The sequence below is a fragment of the Dermochelys coriacea genome, chromosome 14 (assembly GCF_009764565.3).
Source record: "Dermochelys coriacea isolate rDerCor1 chromosome 14, rDerCor1.pri.v4, whole genome shotgun sequence".
NCBI lineage: Eukaryota > Metazoa > Chordata > Testudines > Dermochelyidae > Dermochelys > Dermochelys coriacea.
In genome coordinates, this window is record NC_050081.1 from 35951494 (window position 1) to 35968051 (window position 16558).

A 16558-nucleotide genomic window follows, 5' to 3' on the forward strand; every position below is an offset into this window, starting at 1 on the left:
CGCCGCTGGGGCCGCAGCTCCGGTCCCTCCGCCAGGCGCTGCCCAGCCAGGGAGCCGCTTCCCGGGGCGGCGGGATCTGGGGCTGCGGGGCCGCTTGCGCAGAGTCACTGTCCTGCCCGGCCCCGGCCCTTTCCCCGGGTCCCCCCATCACCTGTGGGCTCCGGCTCGGGGGCTGGTGCGGGCAGAGCCCGGGGCGGGGCGGGGCGGGGGGTTCGTGCCGGTCTCTCCCCGCACAGACCCCGCCGGGGAGCAGCAGCGGCTCGGCCCGGCCCCGGCTCACAATGGAGGAGGCGGCGGCAACGTCTGACCCGGGAAGGTAAACAGAGCCAGAGCGTGGGCAGCGTCTGTAACACAAACCGGGGCCCCCCGGACTCTGCTGCTGGGCTCCTGGGGACGGAGCAGGCTCAGTCGAGCTCCCCTCCAACCCTGCACGTGTGTGATGGTCTGAACCCCCCTGAGTGCTGGGCCGGGCTGCCCCAGGCGCTGGGGGCTGCTGAGCAATGGGTCTAGCACTAGGACCCAGAAGGGAGCTGGGGACGGAAGTGAATTCGCTACAGTAACGTTTGGTCGCTGGTGGATTCCAGGTTGCCTTTGCAAGATCCCCGAGCCCCGGCGGCTGGTGCTGGGAGCCCGGAGCCCTGGCTGCAGCCGGGAGAGGGGAATCTCCAGCCGGGCCCTTCCCGCGGCTCCCCGGGAGCCTCCCCCAGGGCAGAGCCCCCAGCCTGGCCAACACCCTTCTTTATAGGGAAGACAGACCCCCCCCCCCCCCCACACACACACACCAGAGCTGGGATCCCCAGCCCCGAGAGGGAGACGCTCCCCACTGAGCAGCCCCTGCTCTCAGACACAGCACACCCTGGAGGGAAGGTAAGCGAGACCTTCCCCATTGCACTCCCCCCACCGAGGGAACGGTGCCTCCGGGTTTCGCTCTGTCTGCAGCAGGGGTGACCCGATCTTACTGGCTCTGAGGTTAAACTGTCCTAGCCCCCTGAGCAGCTGGCTGGGGATTTTGGTGGGAATGATCAGCTCAGCCTGGCTGATTCATCCCTGCCCCTTGCGGGGCTGCGTCGGGAGTGGTGAATTTTCACATCCCTCCTCCCAGCTGGGGACTGCCTGAAAAATGTGTGTGTGTGTTGCAAGTCCCATGCTCCAGATCCTCCCCTCTGATTCCCACCAGCTGGGGATCTGGCCCCACGGGTTCCACTGGAGCTATGGCCAATTTACACCAGCTGGGGATGTGGCTTGAGTTATGTCTACACTGAGTTTAAAAAACCCTGCACCAGTGAGTGTGAGCCTGGGTTAGCTCACTCAGGCCTGGGTTGCGGGGCTGAAATGAACAGTATAGACATTTGGTCTTGGGCTGGAGCCTGAGATCTGTGACGCTCCCCCATGGGGCTCCAGCCCCAGCTGAATGTCTGCACTGCAATTTTAGAGCCCCACAACCTGAGCTCTCTGAGGCCCAGCCAGCTGAGCCAGGCTTGGCCATGTCAGGGGTCCTTTACTGCAGTGTGGACGTACCCTTGAATCGTTTGTACAAACGTACAGTGCATCTCTGAGCAAGAGTTTGTCCTACCTGGTTTGGGGCAACTTCATTGTCAGCCAGGGCCACACAAAGTGGAATAAAAACCAACCCAGAAAGGTAAATGGCCCCACTAGCATAATGAATCTGGTGTCACTCACACAATGTTATATATAACTCTGTTACGCACCCTTTCTCCCCGCACCTCAGCTTCACTCTCTGGTGAAACCCAGGCCGGAGCTCTTTCCATAAGGCTGGACACAGAGTTAAACTTCAGGGCTGTTATATGTATGTAAAACCCTGTTAAGTAGCTGGTAATATTGCCCAGTTGGCTTTGAAGAGAGAGTCCCACAGAGTGACCTGGGCAAATAGACATTTCATGCACACAGAAATTATTATAAATGGGACAACCCATTGTAGATAGGATTTGGAATACTGTGAATATCATTTAAAGAAAAGCAGTTGGACAGTAAATCTACAGGCGTTCTGTATACAGACCTCCGCATTTTGTTGCTATTACAGGTATTCAAAGATAAGGTTCCCACATGATATTGACCTTCCTGTTTTTGAGCACGCACATCAAAACACAGTCCGTTCTGATCTTCTCGCAGAGATGATTTCTCGGTCATTGTAGTGTGGCCATCGTATGTGCTGTGTGTGTCTCATAGATTTATAGACTTTAAGGTCAGAAGGGACCAACATGATCATCTAATCTGACCTCCCGCACATTAGCGCTCTGGACTCAAGTCACCTGGACTCTTCACAGCTTGAGAAGAACGGCAGCTTCTCAGCCCTTTCAAAGCACTTCTGACCCCCTTGACAGTCTGGGGATCTCCACAGCCAGCAGCATTCCAGCCCGTGGGTTGGTAACAGACTGGTCCTCAATGGCTGGTCAAACTGTATGTAAAGTGATACATCGCTGGAGCCTGAACCCACTAGCCAGAGGCTGCTGTGGAATATGAAGGGGGCACCCAGCAGTGAGGCCCAGAGGAGAGGCCCTGTCCCCTCACCCCCAGAAAAGATTTTACTTTCCATATGTTCTTTCATGGCATAGATGGGTCACAGACATATTAGAGATGCTAATTCACCCCCAACCCTTCAGTTTCTAAGGGGCCAGAAGCAGCGGATGTACCTGTCTGTATTATTTCTCAGTTGCACACAGGATCTCAGTTCCCCTCCCTTCCTGAGATGAGCATCATCCAGGGGGAGGGCTCTGGGCTCTGCAGGTTTAGAAATCAGCGGGGTCTTAACACCAGAGCTGTGTTTGCATCAGCAAGTCCCACAGAGCGCACAGATCCTGGAAACCTCCACTCAGGGGCCACAGACATCTGCCTTTCCCAAGGGGGCTCAGTGACCATGTTACATTTGTCCGGGTTCCATATCCCCCCCAACCCAGTGCAGGGCCAGGTTAAGATCAGGGAATGTTCTTTGTGACAAACACTCTCCTAATGCAAAAAGAAAAGGAGTACTTGTGGCGCCTTAGAGACTAACAAATTTATTACACACGCTGATCTAACCTGATTTCCCCCGCTCCGCCCCAAGCAGGATTTCCCATTTCCAACCTGACCTGATCACCCAGCTGGAATGAGGGGAAGAGCCGTGGGTCCTGGATCTCCAGACCTGCGAGGAAGGGGAGATCCCGACAGGCGCCCACACAGGTGAGGAATCAATGAAACTGACAAAAACTGTGAGTTGAATGAAGGAAAAAGCTGGACCTCCACAAATGTGTCATGAGTGAACTCCCCCCAGTTCTGCCTCATCACACCCCAGGTCAGGGTGGAAGTCAGCAGCTGGCATATCCTCATGGGAGATGTCTCTCACAGCTTCCCACCCATCCTGAAAGACAACTGGTAGGAGCTCCCTCCCGCCCATGTACTTCCCCCTCATTGGCAGGAGGGGACATGGTGGAGAGAGTCCATCTGGTGCTCCGTGATCCATTTCAGCGGGGTTGTTCCCCCTCATCTTCAAAGTGCAGAAGCTCCTCTTTCTTATTTCATTTCGGTTAACTTCTCTATCCAGGTCTCTCCAGTAGTTTGAATGGTTCTCGGACTCTTGCTTCTGGTGGATGAATCAGAAGGTTCTTTTCTCCCATCTCCGACTAGGAGATTTTTCCATTATATCTTTTTTTGTTGCTGTTGTTCTCTCTGACGTGCCGCCCTGGCCAGGAGAGGATTTATGGAGAACAGGCGTCTGTGGGACACCAGTATTTGGGGAGAAAACATAGTGCTGCAGCAAACCCAGCTAAGATCAAAGCCGGGCAATAACAAACCATCTCCCATGCTCTACAGCAATGCGGCGGGCAAGACTTTAGCTGTTTGGGGCAGAAATTCAGCAGCAGAAGCCGGCTTTGCTTTCTCCAAGCCAGCTGCCCCTTGCTATTTGGAAGCTATTTAAAAGGGCCACCTCCAAAGTTGGGATGTGGCTGGGAAGCCTTAAGTTGTTTGGGGTAGTAATACAGCTGAAGAACCTGGCTTTTGAGAAGCAACAAGCCAGAGAGCCTGAGCTGTAGCATGGGGATGGGTGTGTTCTGACTGGGGTGAAATATGGTGGCCAGGAGAGGACTTACTGATACCCCACCTATACGAGATAATATTTGTACATCCTGACCGGACCTTTCAATTGCTCGAGTCCCTCCGCTTCTTCCTGTTTCCAGAGGAGACCCTTAGTTCTCTCCCAGGATCTTTCCCTCCTCTATCAGACATTCCTGGTTCTACCCCAGTTGCTCAAAGAAAAGGTTTCACAAGTTGTATTTCTCCTAGGAACTTCTCAAATATTTGCCCTCAGGCAACTCCAGTTATTTTATGTGACAGTGACCAGATGTGGAAAATGCCCCAGGATGGTCAGACACCTCTGTGCCCTACAAACAGTCCTGTTTATCAATGGAATTTCCAGAATTAGAACCAGATTGTCTTCTACATCACTGGGAGGTGGTACTCAGCTAGGCCCCCGTTCCATTCAGGGCAACCGGTTGGTTTAGGCAGCTCATCAGAAGAACTTCCTAGTGATGCAAGCAGTTAAGAAGGTGGTTCTCGGTCTGCTCTCATGCTTCCCTCTGGGTAGGGTTGCCACCTGTCTGGTTTTGACCTGGACAGTCCGGTTTTTGGCTTCTATGTCTGGGTGCCATTTAGGGTTGTCAGGTGCCCAATTTTTGGGGACCTGGCAACCCTACATGGCACCCAAACCAAAAGGGTGGGGGGAGGGGCCAGGTCATTAACCCACGCCAGCCCCTGCTCAGCTGGGGCTGACTCCTACCTACAGGCAGGCTCCTTGAGACGGTCCAGTGAGTGACGGGGGAAAGGGGAGAGAGGAGCGAGTGATGGGGGGCAGGGCCTTAGGGGAAAGAGATGGAGCAGTGGTGGGGCCTTGGGGGAAGAGGCAGAGAAGTGGGTGGGGCCTGGGGAAGGGGTGGGGCCTCGAGGGAAGGGGCAGGGCAGAGGCGGGGCCTCAGTAGTCTGGTTACCAGCAATTAGAAAGGTGGCAAACCTGCCTCTGGATTTGGTTTTCATTGATGTGAAAAGCAACACTCCCTTGGCAAACTGACACTTCCAGGTGGGGATAAGAAATTCCCAGTTAGAAATGCTGACTGAAACAATCAAAATTCTCATCCTCTTGGAGAAGGAAGCTTTGTTCCTACAAGCCCTGGGGATGGACAATCTCTGCACTGAAGAGTTGACAACATAAGGCATTTGTGATGGGGTTTACAAACCCCATCACCACCACCACCAGGCAGTAAGAGGTTAAGGAGTTGCTCTGGGCTTGAGTGGCCCAGCCTTACTGCCTCTGGAAGGTATGTCTGGAGTGGAGGAGGAGCTCAAAAGGGGGGAGCTTAGCTCAGCAGTTGGAAGCGCTATATCTCCCCAGCTCCCAGATAGAAAGCGGACCTTGCTCCCTTGCCCCTGGTAGGTCTGTGCTCCCCGAAGCGAAGGCGGTATTCTTTTTGGTGGCTAATTAGAAGACATTGAGCCAGTCCAAGGTTTGAACACGGCCCGGCAGCTCCTCAGGGAGTGACCGTCTGTTTTCTTTTTCTTCTTTCCTTTTCCTGGCCTTTGTTCTTTTGTTTGTCCTCTTGAAACCCTGGAAGGGGTAAACATCAGAGGAACTCAGCCCGAGACCTGAGATTTCATTCCCAGTTTAGTGCTGCTGACAGCCCCAGTCCACTCGGCAAGTGGGTCCATAATCCAGTCACACTCATGCTGCACAGAAACTACTAATTTAATGATTAAACCGGCCTCCATTTGAGCAAAGGAGCTAGTTATAGGTCAACTGCCTAAGCCAGTTGAAGACATGAAAATTAGCACTAAATCATCCAGTTCTGAGGAAGTTAACAGAATAAATGGCCCAGGGACCCATAGTCTCTCAAATTTTCACACGTTAGTTCTGCATCGCTCAATTTCCTGGACTAGGGGAAATGTCTGGGGCAGGTTCCTCTCCTACTCAAATTCCTGTAGTACCTAAGGCACCTTGTCCTGGAAGCTGAGTGAGAAGTTCACCTGCTGGAGCAGGAATATCCAGGAGAGCTCATGGACTTTCTGCTCAACCCTAGAAACTGCCGGCAAATTCTAGCGAATCAGAGAATTGCATCTTCTTTAATCCTATTTTGTCTCATGATTGAGGGTATATTTGGAGCTCATTCTAGATGGGATCCTGATTGGGTCTGTTTCCTATGCTGAACAGAACAGTGCTTCCTTCAAGTAAATCTGCCATATGACTACCCATGCTGCAGTATATTCTCTTATCCATCACTAATGGATCGTGGAGCCCCAGGTTTCTGCGAGGGAGAAAGATAAAATTTAGTGACCCACACATAGCTTTTCCTTCTTTGCTCTGGGCACCTCCTGCTCTGTGAGACTCCACCCTGGACATCACCAAATTTTGCATTAAATTCCAGTTGGGAGGGCAAATCTCTCACTCCTTGCTTTTCCCATTCTGGAACATTCCTCCAGAGAGATGGAGAAACCTCGGTATTCCCTCATGCTGGGAATCTTGCTTTGCTGGATGTCTTCGTTTCCATCTGTTGTAGAATCAGTAGATAAAGTCTCCTGCCTGGAGCTGGGTAACCTTTGGGAATGTTTATTAATAAGAATGTGGAGTTTGTCCTCTCAGCTTTGGCACTTGGCCGGTGGGGAGCTAGAGATGCGGTCGGGTCTCTGAACAGCTCTGCCTGCTAGGGATAAAGTGTGAATCTAGAGAACGTTTTTTTTAATAAAAGAAGCCTTCATGCTTGCAGAATGAGGAGGAATAACCTAGGTGGAAAGGATCACAGAGCACTCGCTTTAGAGAGGGAAAAATAACAAATAGGTTAGTAAATTTCCCCTTCCTCAGTTTCCCCAACAGTTATTGTGTTGCCCCTGTTTTTTTCTGTTCCCCTTTCTTTCCTTCTCCCCACAGCGAATGGCTCCTGGCTGGATTCTCTCTACCCCAGCAGGTGAGGGGATGGCAGAGTGCGAATGAGAAGGAAAATCCACAGCAGGAAAGTCCTGAGCAAATGGACCCACAGGGGATACTATTGGGAAGAACCGAAGTGACCTATTCCCAGAGTTGTGGCCAGGGAAAAGCCTGTGATGGTCAGTGCAGGTCAAAGAGGAACCAGCCATGGAAGAAAGTGGTTACATCCATTAATCATGGGGGAGGATGGAAGGATCTTAAGGAAACTACAGCTCAATCGAGAATGCACATGGGAGAGATTAAAAAACACATGCACTGAGTGTGGGAAAAGCTTCCATTGGAAATCACACCTTATTAGACATCAGAGGCTCCACACAGGAGAAAAACCCTATAAATGCCTCGACTGTGGAAAAAGCTTTAGTCGGAGCTCAGATCTCATTTCACATCAGAGAATCCACACAGAAGAGAGGCCCTATGGATGCCACAACTGTAGGAAAAGGTTTAATGACAGATCTAATCTTATTAGGCACCAGAGAACCCACACCGGAGAAAGAAAAGGAGTACTTGTGGCACCTGAGAGACTAACAAATTTATTATAAATTTATTATAAATTATAAATGTGTTAGTCTCTAAAGTGCCACAAGTACTCCTTTTCTTTTTGCGAATACAGACTAACATGGCTGCCACACCGGAGAGAGGCCCTTTAAATGCTTGGACTGTGGGAAATGTTTCTGTCAGCGCTCACAGCTTATCAGACATCGGAAGGTACACGGGAAAGAAATCCTATAAATGCACAGAGTGTGGGAAAAGGTTTATTGACCATTCAAACCTTACTTGGCAGCAGCAAACACACACGGGAGAGACACCCTATAAATGCATCGACTGTGGGAAATGCTTCAATCAGAGCTCAAATCTTATTGTGTATCAGAGGATCCATACGGAAGAGAAACCTTATAAATGCCTCCAGTGTGGGAAAAGTGTCAATCAGAATTCAGCCATTACTATGCGTCAGAGAAAACACACCGGAGAAACGCCTTACAAATGCTCGGACTGTGGGAAAAGTTTCAGTCAGTGCTCACAACTTAGTAGACACCAAAGACTCCACAGAGGTGAGAAACCTCGAATGCGGAAAAAGCTTCAATTACGACGCAGATGTTCTCAGGCACCACAAATGCAAATAGGGAAGAGACTTCTTAGATGTGTTTAGTGTGGAAAATGCTTCAATCGGAACTAACATGATACTGGACATCAAAGACTCCTCCACACAGGAAAGAAATTTTCTCAGTGTCCTGACTAGGGCTGGCCATAGTAAAAAACAAACAAACCAACCTATTTCCTCATTCCCACACATATCCAGGGCATTTGACTCCCAAGGATCCAGGTACCTATCTCTGGGGTGAGGATACAGCCACAGCTGATCCTAAGCTGACAAGCGATCCTCTGGCTCTGCCTGGTCTAAGCGACCCCCAGGCAGAGGAGAAGAAGCCCCGATCAGTGTTCTCAGCTCTCCATGCTTAGGAATCCCACTTTGATTCATTTGATCCCAAAGCAGACTCCAGAAGGCTGCAGGTGAGTCACAGACATGAAGGGGGGATGTCTGATCCCTAACACAGAGCGATCGTGTGCGTTAAATGAAGGTTTCCACGTGTTGGTAAATTGACTTACTGCCAAGCTCAGATTGTTGGCAGCTGTGCAGATAGGAAATTTGTTTGTTCATGATGATGCTAAAGCTTTTGTAACTAACACGACCAACTAATGAGGAGGTGCTGAATGAAGCAGGTAATGAGCTCAGCAGAGACAATGAGTAAATCTGTACTCCAAGTCACAGGTAACGCACTCTGGGATTTCACTTTATGTAAACTTGAAAGGATTTTATAGCCCACACTGTATCGTGGGTTTTTTCCTCTCTTTTCTGAAGGTCAAAACCGTGGATATTGGTTTTCTTTCACAGGCTGTACTGTTGATTTTATTGGGGACTAAACAAGACAAATGAGCAATTGCCAAAATAGTCCCTTCTTATTTAGTTTCTACTGTGTGCCCACCCTGTTAGTGTTGTTTGAACAATGGTCATTATAAATAATCACCAGCACAAACACTGATGGGTGAGTCTCGCGGGCTGAAAGGCAGCCACTGACACGGGGAAGGAAGTTACCGCCTGATCCCTGCTGTGACGTGAGATGCAGTAAGGAGCATGGGGAATACAGAGCTAGGAAACTGCAGGGTTTGCTCGTGAGAGCCAGACAGCGGAGGCTGAGAACTGTGAACTCGCTGCACCGGGGCCTGAGAGAGACAGGAAATGTCCTATGAGCGCTGGGGGGAAGCCATCCCTGAATTCTAAAGGGCAGGAATTAATGCACTGAGGGGAGCAATTGGGAGCGGTGAGGGGCGTCCTTGAGTTCCTGAAAGCCTGAGGCTCAGCAGAGCCGAAGAGGACCCCAGGAAAGTCAATGGGCCTGGCCTGCCCTGACGCCAGGCCAAACCTCATCAGTGAGGCTAGTGGGAGATGAGGAGCCAGGCAGCCCAACTGGTCATCTCCTCCCCATCTACCACCGTGTCCTGGGTGGGGGGGGGGGGGGATTGTTCCCCCCCACACTTCTCACTTCAGATATAAAAGCTACAGTTGGGACTGGAGATTCTGGAGGAGTGCCAACCACACATGTTCAAAAATCATGTGTCAGGCTCCCCCAAAATCATGAGATTGGCTTTAAAATCAAGAGATTATGTAAAACTAAGACATTTGGTGGTCTTTTTATTTGCCGTCTGCTTTCTGAGCCTTTAGGGTAGAGGTCCCCAAACTGTGGGGCATGCCCCCTTAGGAGGGTGTATAGGGGCATGCCTCCCCACCCCCAGCTCTGCTCCGATCCCACCCCCAGCTGCGTTCTCAACTGCTGGCCCCATTAGCATGGCTCCACTCCTGGCCCCGCCTCCAGCCTCGGCCCTGGCCATGTGGAGCCATGGCCCTGCTCTGGAGGAGTGAGGGCACGCAGATAAGTGTAAGGTGTGGGTGCAGCCCCCAAAAGTGGGGACCGCTGCTTTAGGGTGCACTGGGGTCACATTTTGAAGCTTCCTCCACAGCCTCGAGGGCTGGAAAGTTACTTTTCCTTTAAGAATGAAGGCTGAAATCATCACATCTCCACTTGACTCCAGGAGCTGGGGCTTTAAGAAAAACGAACGATCATGAGGCTGAGAGCTTGGCCCCGGCCAGCACCAAGCTCTCACTTTCCCCCCAGCCCCCGGCCCGCCCCAGCCAGGGCCATGAGAGGGGGAGGGGAGGACAGGGGGCTAGCCTCCCCCAGGGGAAGCTTCACCAGCGCCAGTGTGGAAAAAAAGTAGTGAGTGCTCAGCACTCACCGGCAGACCCCCTCCCCCACATCAGCTCTTCCCCCTCCCTCCCAGCGCCTCCCGCCTGTCGCGGATCAGCTGTTTTGCCACCTGCAGGAGGCACTGTCCAGGGTGGGGTGGAATGGGGCGGGGTAGGGGCGTGGGGGCGGGGCCTGGGGCAGAGCAGGGGGTCGAGCACCCTCCTACCCCCAGCAACTCAAAGACAGCACCTGGGCCACAGACAGGACAATCCTCGGAAATTCAGAGTTCAGGGTCAATTTACACCCAGTCAGACACGGGAAATGCACAGGGAGGTCAACCAAGCCTCGTGCTGCCCTGCGGTAGGCTCTTCCAACTTCCCAGCTGGGTGAAATTCACTGGAATCCTGTTGCTCTCACTGCCCGGGTTCTAAATCGGGGTAACCTCGCTGGAGACCCTGGCGTGGATTCCCCGCTCACTCCCCCCTCGATGAAATCAGAAGTAACCCCACTGGCCGCCACGGGAGCGAGGTGAGAGGCGAGGCAGAACATTGACTCCTTGTGCTGCTCGTGTAACCCCACTGCGATGGGGGCTGCTCCACTCACCGCTCGGCGGCGCCTCCTTGTGGTTCCTCTGGGGAATTCACTCTGCCACCTGGTCGGACGCCCCTTCCTGTGCGTTCCCTTCACTCGCTCCGCTGCCTCTTTCCTCTTTCTAGCTTAGCCCTCCGGCCAGCTCACATGAAAGGTCTCCCCCCTTCTGTGGTACTGCAAGCCCTTTGAGGCAAACTCTCCCAGGCGGGCCGCTCCCCCCGGGGCTCCACCCTCTATACCGGGTTCCAATCCGGGGACCCACAGCCCAGCAGCTCTGGGCTTTTACTTTCCCAACCCTCACTGCTCCTTCCCTGGATTGCTTCCTATTCTGTCCTTGCAGCTTCTGGTATCGGGGTGCCACTGCAGGTTTCCTCCCCCCTGCCTGCCAACTTCCTCTCTTTATAGATCCCGCCCAGCTCCTTCCACGCAACCGGACTTCATCTGCCATTAGGTCCTACCACTCTCTAGGTTTCCTCCAGGTGCAGCCTAAGGTTAATTGGCCCTTGTGTGGGGTGGACACTCCTCCGCTGTATTTTCCACCTAATGCATCCGATGAAGTGAGCTGTATCTCACAAAAGTTTATGCTCAAATAAATTTGTTAGTCTCTAAGGGGCCACAAGTCCTCCTTTTCTTTTTTCCTCCATCACACTCACCCATTCGGTCTTGCACTTTGTTGCCTTCTAATGGTGGCTGGGGCCCATCTACAGTGGATGAGCCTGCTACAGCCTTGCCTGACAATTTTGGAGCTCAATCAGAGGACGCCTGTACATTTAAGAACCAGAAATCTCAGCTGCAATCTCCATGACCCACCTACGGGCATTGCTCTTATATTTACCTGTTTTGTTTTTAAGATATGTCGGCGGAAGTGATTCAAATCTCTGAGCTGGGTTCCTGCGGAAGGGCCCAGGCCCACATCACAAAAAAACGGAGGCGCTGTAATGAAATCTCACACTGGATCTGGGACAATAGGGCCCATTCCCCTGAAAGGTAAACCTGAAACTAGGCAAGAACCTGAGTATAAGCCAAAGTGGGCTCATCACAGCCCCCATAGTAACTGAGGGCACAGGAATCCCTTACCCAGCGAGGTTACTGTCTCATAGTTCTCCTGCATGACGTCCCTGTAGAGGCTCTCTGAGCAGGGTCCAGCAGAGCCCCCTGCCCCTGGGTGAAATACACAGCCACCTCCTCGAAGGTCACCGGCATCTGAAACATCATTTCCTCACTCAGCATCTCATGCCCCAGCCACAATCCCACTAGTCAAGGGGAGGAGAGCCTATAAAAATGGAAGATCTGGGGGAGGGACAGAGGAGCAAAATCAGAGCAGCCAGGAGGCTTGAGGGTGGGGAGAAAGAGAGACCTCCTTGTCCCTCCCAGCCGATAGAGGAGGGCAGGGACCTTCCCGTTTATCACACACCTGCTAGCCAGAGGCTGGTACAGGAGATGGAGCCCCAGCAGGGTCCAGGGACAGGAATCCCAAACCCCTCCCCATTCCCAGCAACTGGGGGTGAGGGAACGGGGCTTCTCCCCTGGGCCTCACTGCTGGATGCCCCCTTTGTATTCCACAGCAGCCTCTGGGTAGTAGGTTCAGGCTCCAGTGCTAGGAGTCTGGTCTGGTAAACCCTGGCCAAGAGGCTTGTTATCTGTTCCAGAAGCAGGGGGATTTCTACCCCTACTCAATGGGCCTGTTCTGACAAACAAACCCCAAACTGCACACGTCTCCTGCAGGTTTGACACATCCCGTTCCCCTCCCCCCCCCCCGTGTATTTCCTGCCCCTTTCACTCTCGGACAAACTCACCAGGAGCTCCATCAAAAACCCAACCTGAGCAAGTGCCATGCCACAGCCCATGTCTCTCCATCATCTGCAGGCTCCGGCTTAGGAGTTGGTGTTGGCAGAGCCCAGGGCTTCCCCAAGGGGCTGGTTCCAGCTGCCAGAGAAAGTCCCCACCTGGCCTAGGCAGAGAGGGGGCTTTGATGAAGGTTTCTCCCTGGCACAGACCCCCCTGCGGGAGCAGCAGCTGCTCAGTCTGGGATCCCAGATCACAACTGATTGGGAACACTGAACCTGCCCAGCCTCCAGCCAGGGCAGCAGGTGAGGCCTTGGGGGGAAGGGGAGGAGCAGGGGGCAGGAGTTCGGGGGGGGGGAGGGCGGATCAGGGGAGGGGCTCCTGTGGCAGCAGATCGGAGGGGAGGGCGGATGTTCTTTGTGCCCAGGGCCCCAATAAATTTTAATCCACCTCTGCCCCATCACTGTACATTCACAGAAAAGATAGGATGTTTGCTGCTCCTTTAAAGAGAGAGAAGCAACAGCTGGTTATCTTGCCTGGAGTTATCAATCACTTCAATGCAATCACAACACTGGTTTGGTTTAGATAAAAAAGTCAAACAAGTTTATCTAATTAAAGAGAGAGAGGTTTTCAGTGATAAAGGGATAAAGATAGAAAGGGTTACAAATGACCAAAAAGAAAAGGAGTACTTGTGGCACCTTAGAGACTAACAAATTTATTAGAGCATAAGCTTTTGTGAGCTACAGCTCACTTCTGGCACCTTAGAGACTAACAAATTTATTAGAGCACAAGCTTTCGTGAGCTACAGCTCACTTCATCGGATGCATTCTGATGAAGTTAGCTGTAGCTCATGAAAGCTTATGCTCTAATAAATTTGTTAGTCTCTAAGATGCCACAAGTACTCCTTTTCTTTTTGTGAATACAGACTAACACGGCTGCTACTCTGAAAAATGACCAAAAGTAAAAGATATGCTTTCGAATAGCAAAGATGTAACTTAACAAGTTACCATCTTTGTTCAAGGTTGTTTCCCCACCAGTCTTCCTGTTCCAGCAATGGCTGACTAGCTTTCCATTGGGATCCCCACAAAGTCCAAGGCTTGTTTCCTCAGGTGAGTGATAACTTCCGGGTCCTCTGCCCCTTTCTTTATAGTGCAGTAAACCTTTGAAAACTCTTCTCTCAAAGTTCATTGCCCCAGCTTCAAGAGGCAGGAAGGCTTCCTCAGGGCCTGGTCTGCATCCCCGATTAAGATTTTTCAGTACGCATCGTCCCCCGCTTGCTCTCCTGATGGCTCTGTTTACCTTGCATGCAAACAGGCTTTTCTTTGTCTTTGGTCAGACCTGGCCTAACTTACATCGGAGACACGTTCAAGCAGGGGGGAGCCACATTCCTGGGTCTGGAACAGGCGTGTCTTAGGCCCTGCCTGCCAAATACATTTTAAAAACACCTGGGCACCACATATCTATCAAGTTCTTGTACACGCCCCATCCATTCATCACTCAAGAATATTAATGATCATAGAATTATAGTTAGAGGCCAATGACAGTGATGTACCTGGCAGGAGCAGCACCATTCGGCAACATCGTGGTCATCTGAGTGGTCCTATGCAGGATGATGCTGCTCACCCCGTGTGGAGAAGAGGCTAGAAAAGTCTCCTGCCCCGAACCTGACCAGACCACTGACTCTGGAAGGTCACCAGCTGTGAGGTCAGAAAGCGAGCAAACCCACAGCTACGATAGCTATGTGGAATGCTAGGATTCTGTGCAGCAACCCCTTCCATCCCAGCACATGTTGCAAGAGAATTGGCCAGGTATAGGGTCGAGATTGCCGCACTGAGTGAAACCAGACTCGCTGACGAAGGGCAACTCTTGGAGATCAGTGCAGGGCCAGGCGTTCTTCTGACAAGGCTCCCCAGCCTCTGAGCCGTCACGAGCCAGTGTTGGCTTTGTCATTAGCAACTCCCTTGCTGCCAAGCTCGAACATAAGAACGGCCATACTGGGTCAGACCAAAGATCTATCTAGCCCAGTGTCCTGTCCTCTGACAGTGGACAGTGCCAGGTGCCCCAGAGGGAATGAACAGAACAGATAAACATCCAGTGATCCATCCCCTGTTGTCATTTCCAGCTTCTGGCAAACAGAGCCTAGGGACACCTGCCCATACTGGCTAATAGCCATTGATGGACCTATCCTCCATGAACTTATCTAGTTCTTTTTTGAACCCTTTCATAGTCTTGGCCTTCACAACATCCTCCGGCAAGGAGTTCCATGGGTTGACTGTGCATAGTGTGAAGCAATACTTTCTTTTGTTTGTTTTAAACCTGCTGCCTATTCATTTCATTGGGTGACCCCCCTGGTTCTTGTGTTATGAGGAGTAAATAATACTTCCTTATTTACTTTCTCCACAAGTCACGATTTTATAGACCTAGGACTACCTAAAGGCATAAATGATTGTCTTATGTTTCTGTGGTTGCCATCAAAACATAAATGGTATACTACCATCATCAGTGCTTATGCTCCTTCCATGACAAATGTCAACAATGAGGAAGTATGCAGTGTACTTGTAGCCATGTTGGTCCCAGGATATTGGAAAGGCGAGGTGGGGGAGGTGATATCTTTTATCGGACCAACTTTTGTTGGTGAGAGAGACAAGCTTTCGAACCAGACAGAGCTCTGAAGAAGAGCCATTTGCTCTCATCAACAGAAGTTGATCCAATAAAAGATCTTACCTCAGCCATAATGAGAAAGAAAAGCTCTTCAGTGACTGAGACAAACTCATCATGTCTACATCAGCATCAGATAAATGAATTATGATGGGAGACTTCAATGCAAGGGATGGAAGTAATGGGTAACCTGGCAACACGCCCTTGGGCAGCATGGGATTCGGAAAGAGAATAGCAATGGATCTCTGCTAATCAGTGAGTGTGTCAAACAGCAACTAGCGATCACAGATACCTTTCTCCACCTACCAGATATAAAGATAACATCATGAATTCACCCAAGATCCAAACAATGGCATCTTATCAACTACTGCATCATCCAACAATAAGATCTACAGGACAGACCAGGGCATGATCTGCTCCAAACTGTTATTGGCAATATGACCAGTGCATTGCAAGTCATCAACTAAATCAGGGGTTCTCACAACAAATTTTTTGGTAGCCTCAGTGTGCGGCCACCAACTCTTGCTGGTGACCGCTCTGACAATTTTTAAATAAATAAATATGCACGTATCCATGTCCAAATCATTGTAATTTATTTATGTAGGGTTTTTTTTGTTTTTTTGTTTTTTTTGCAGACTCAGAAATAAAAATAATGTACAGTTGTTTCTATTCTTTGCGGGACCTAAACAGAATAGAAACACAAGATGCTTTGTACGTTCTTATCTTTTTTCTTATTGTTTCATTTGCTTTTCTTTTTTTTTTTTCTTTGGTTGCTTTTTTTAAAGACTTGCTAGCTTGTAAGTCTGCTGCGAAAAGTGATATTAAGAAACATACAAAATTCACTTTTCATACCAGAGTTACACAGACGCTGCAAGCCAGGGGACAAATTACATCCTGGATGGGGAAGTGGTTACGGAGGCAGCAGGGGCCAAGGGTGATTGGGGAGGGTGAGCTTGGGGCCAGAGCCCGTCAACTCACAGCCGGGGAATGGAGCCCATGGGTGGAGCCCGCCACCGATCAGCCCAGGGATGAACCCACCACCACCACCAGCCCCCCAGGAAGGTGGGGAACACACACCGGCTGCCTGCTCCTCCAGCATTTTAGTCTCCAGAGGCGGCCAGGGCCTAACCACTGCTGGCAGCCCAAGGGGAGGGGCTGCTGCTTTACACACACCCCCCATCACCACCCAGAAGGCTGTGGCCACAAGAAAAGCCCCTGGTGGCCATGTGCAGCCACGGTGGCCGCATTTGAGAAACACTGAACTAAATCAAACAGCTCAATGTAAAGCAATGACAAGGTGCAACTCTGCAACTCCACA

At 51.2% G+C, this 16558-nt stretch overlaps 1 protein-coding gene and 1 pseudogene across 4 annotated transcripts in view; one reads left to right on the plus strand and one right to left on the minus strand.

Annotated features, from left to right (window-relative positions):
- The window catches only part of LOC119843367 (zinc finger protein 664-like), a 1158238-nt gene that overhangs the window by 1106253 nt on the left and 35427 nt on the right, over positions 1-16558 (plus strand). The window lies entirely within an intron of this gene.
- The window catches only part of LOC119842653, a 1040433-nt pseudogene that overhangs the window by 5709 nt on the left and 1018166 nt on the right, over positions 1-16558 (minus strand).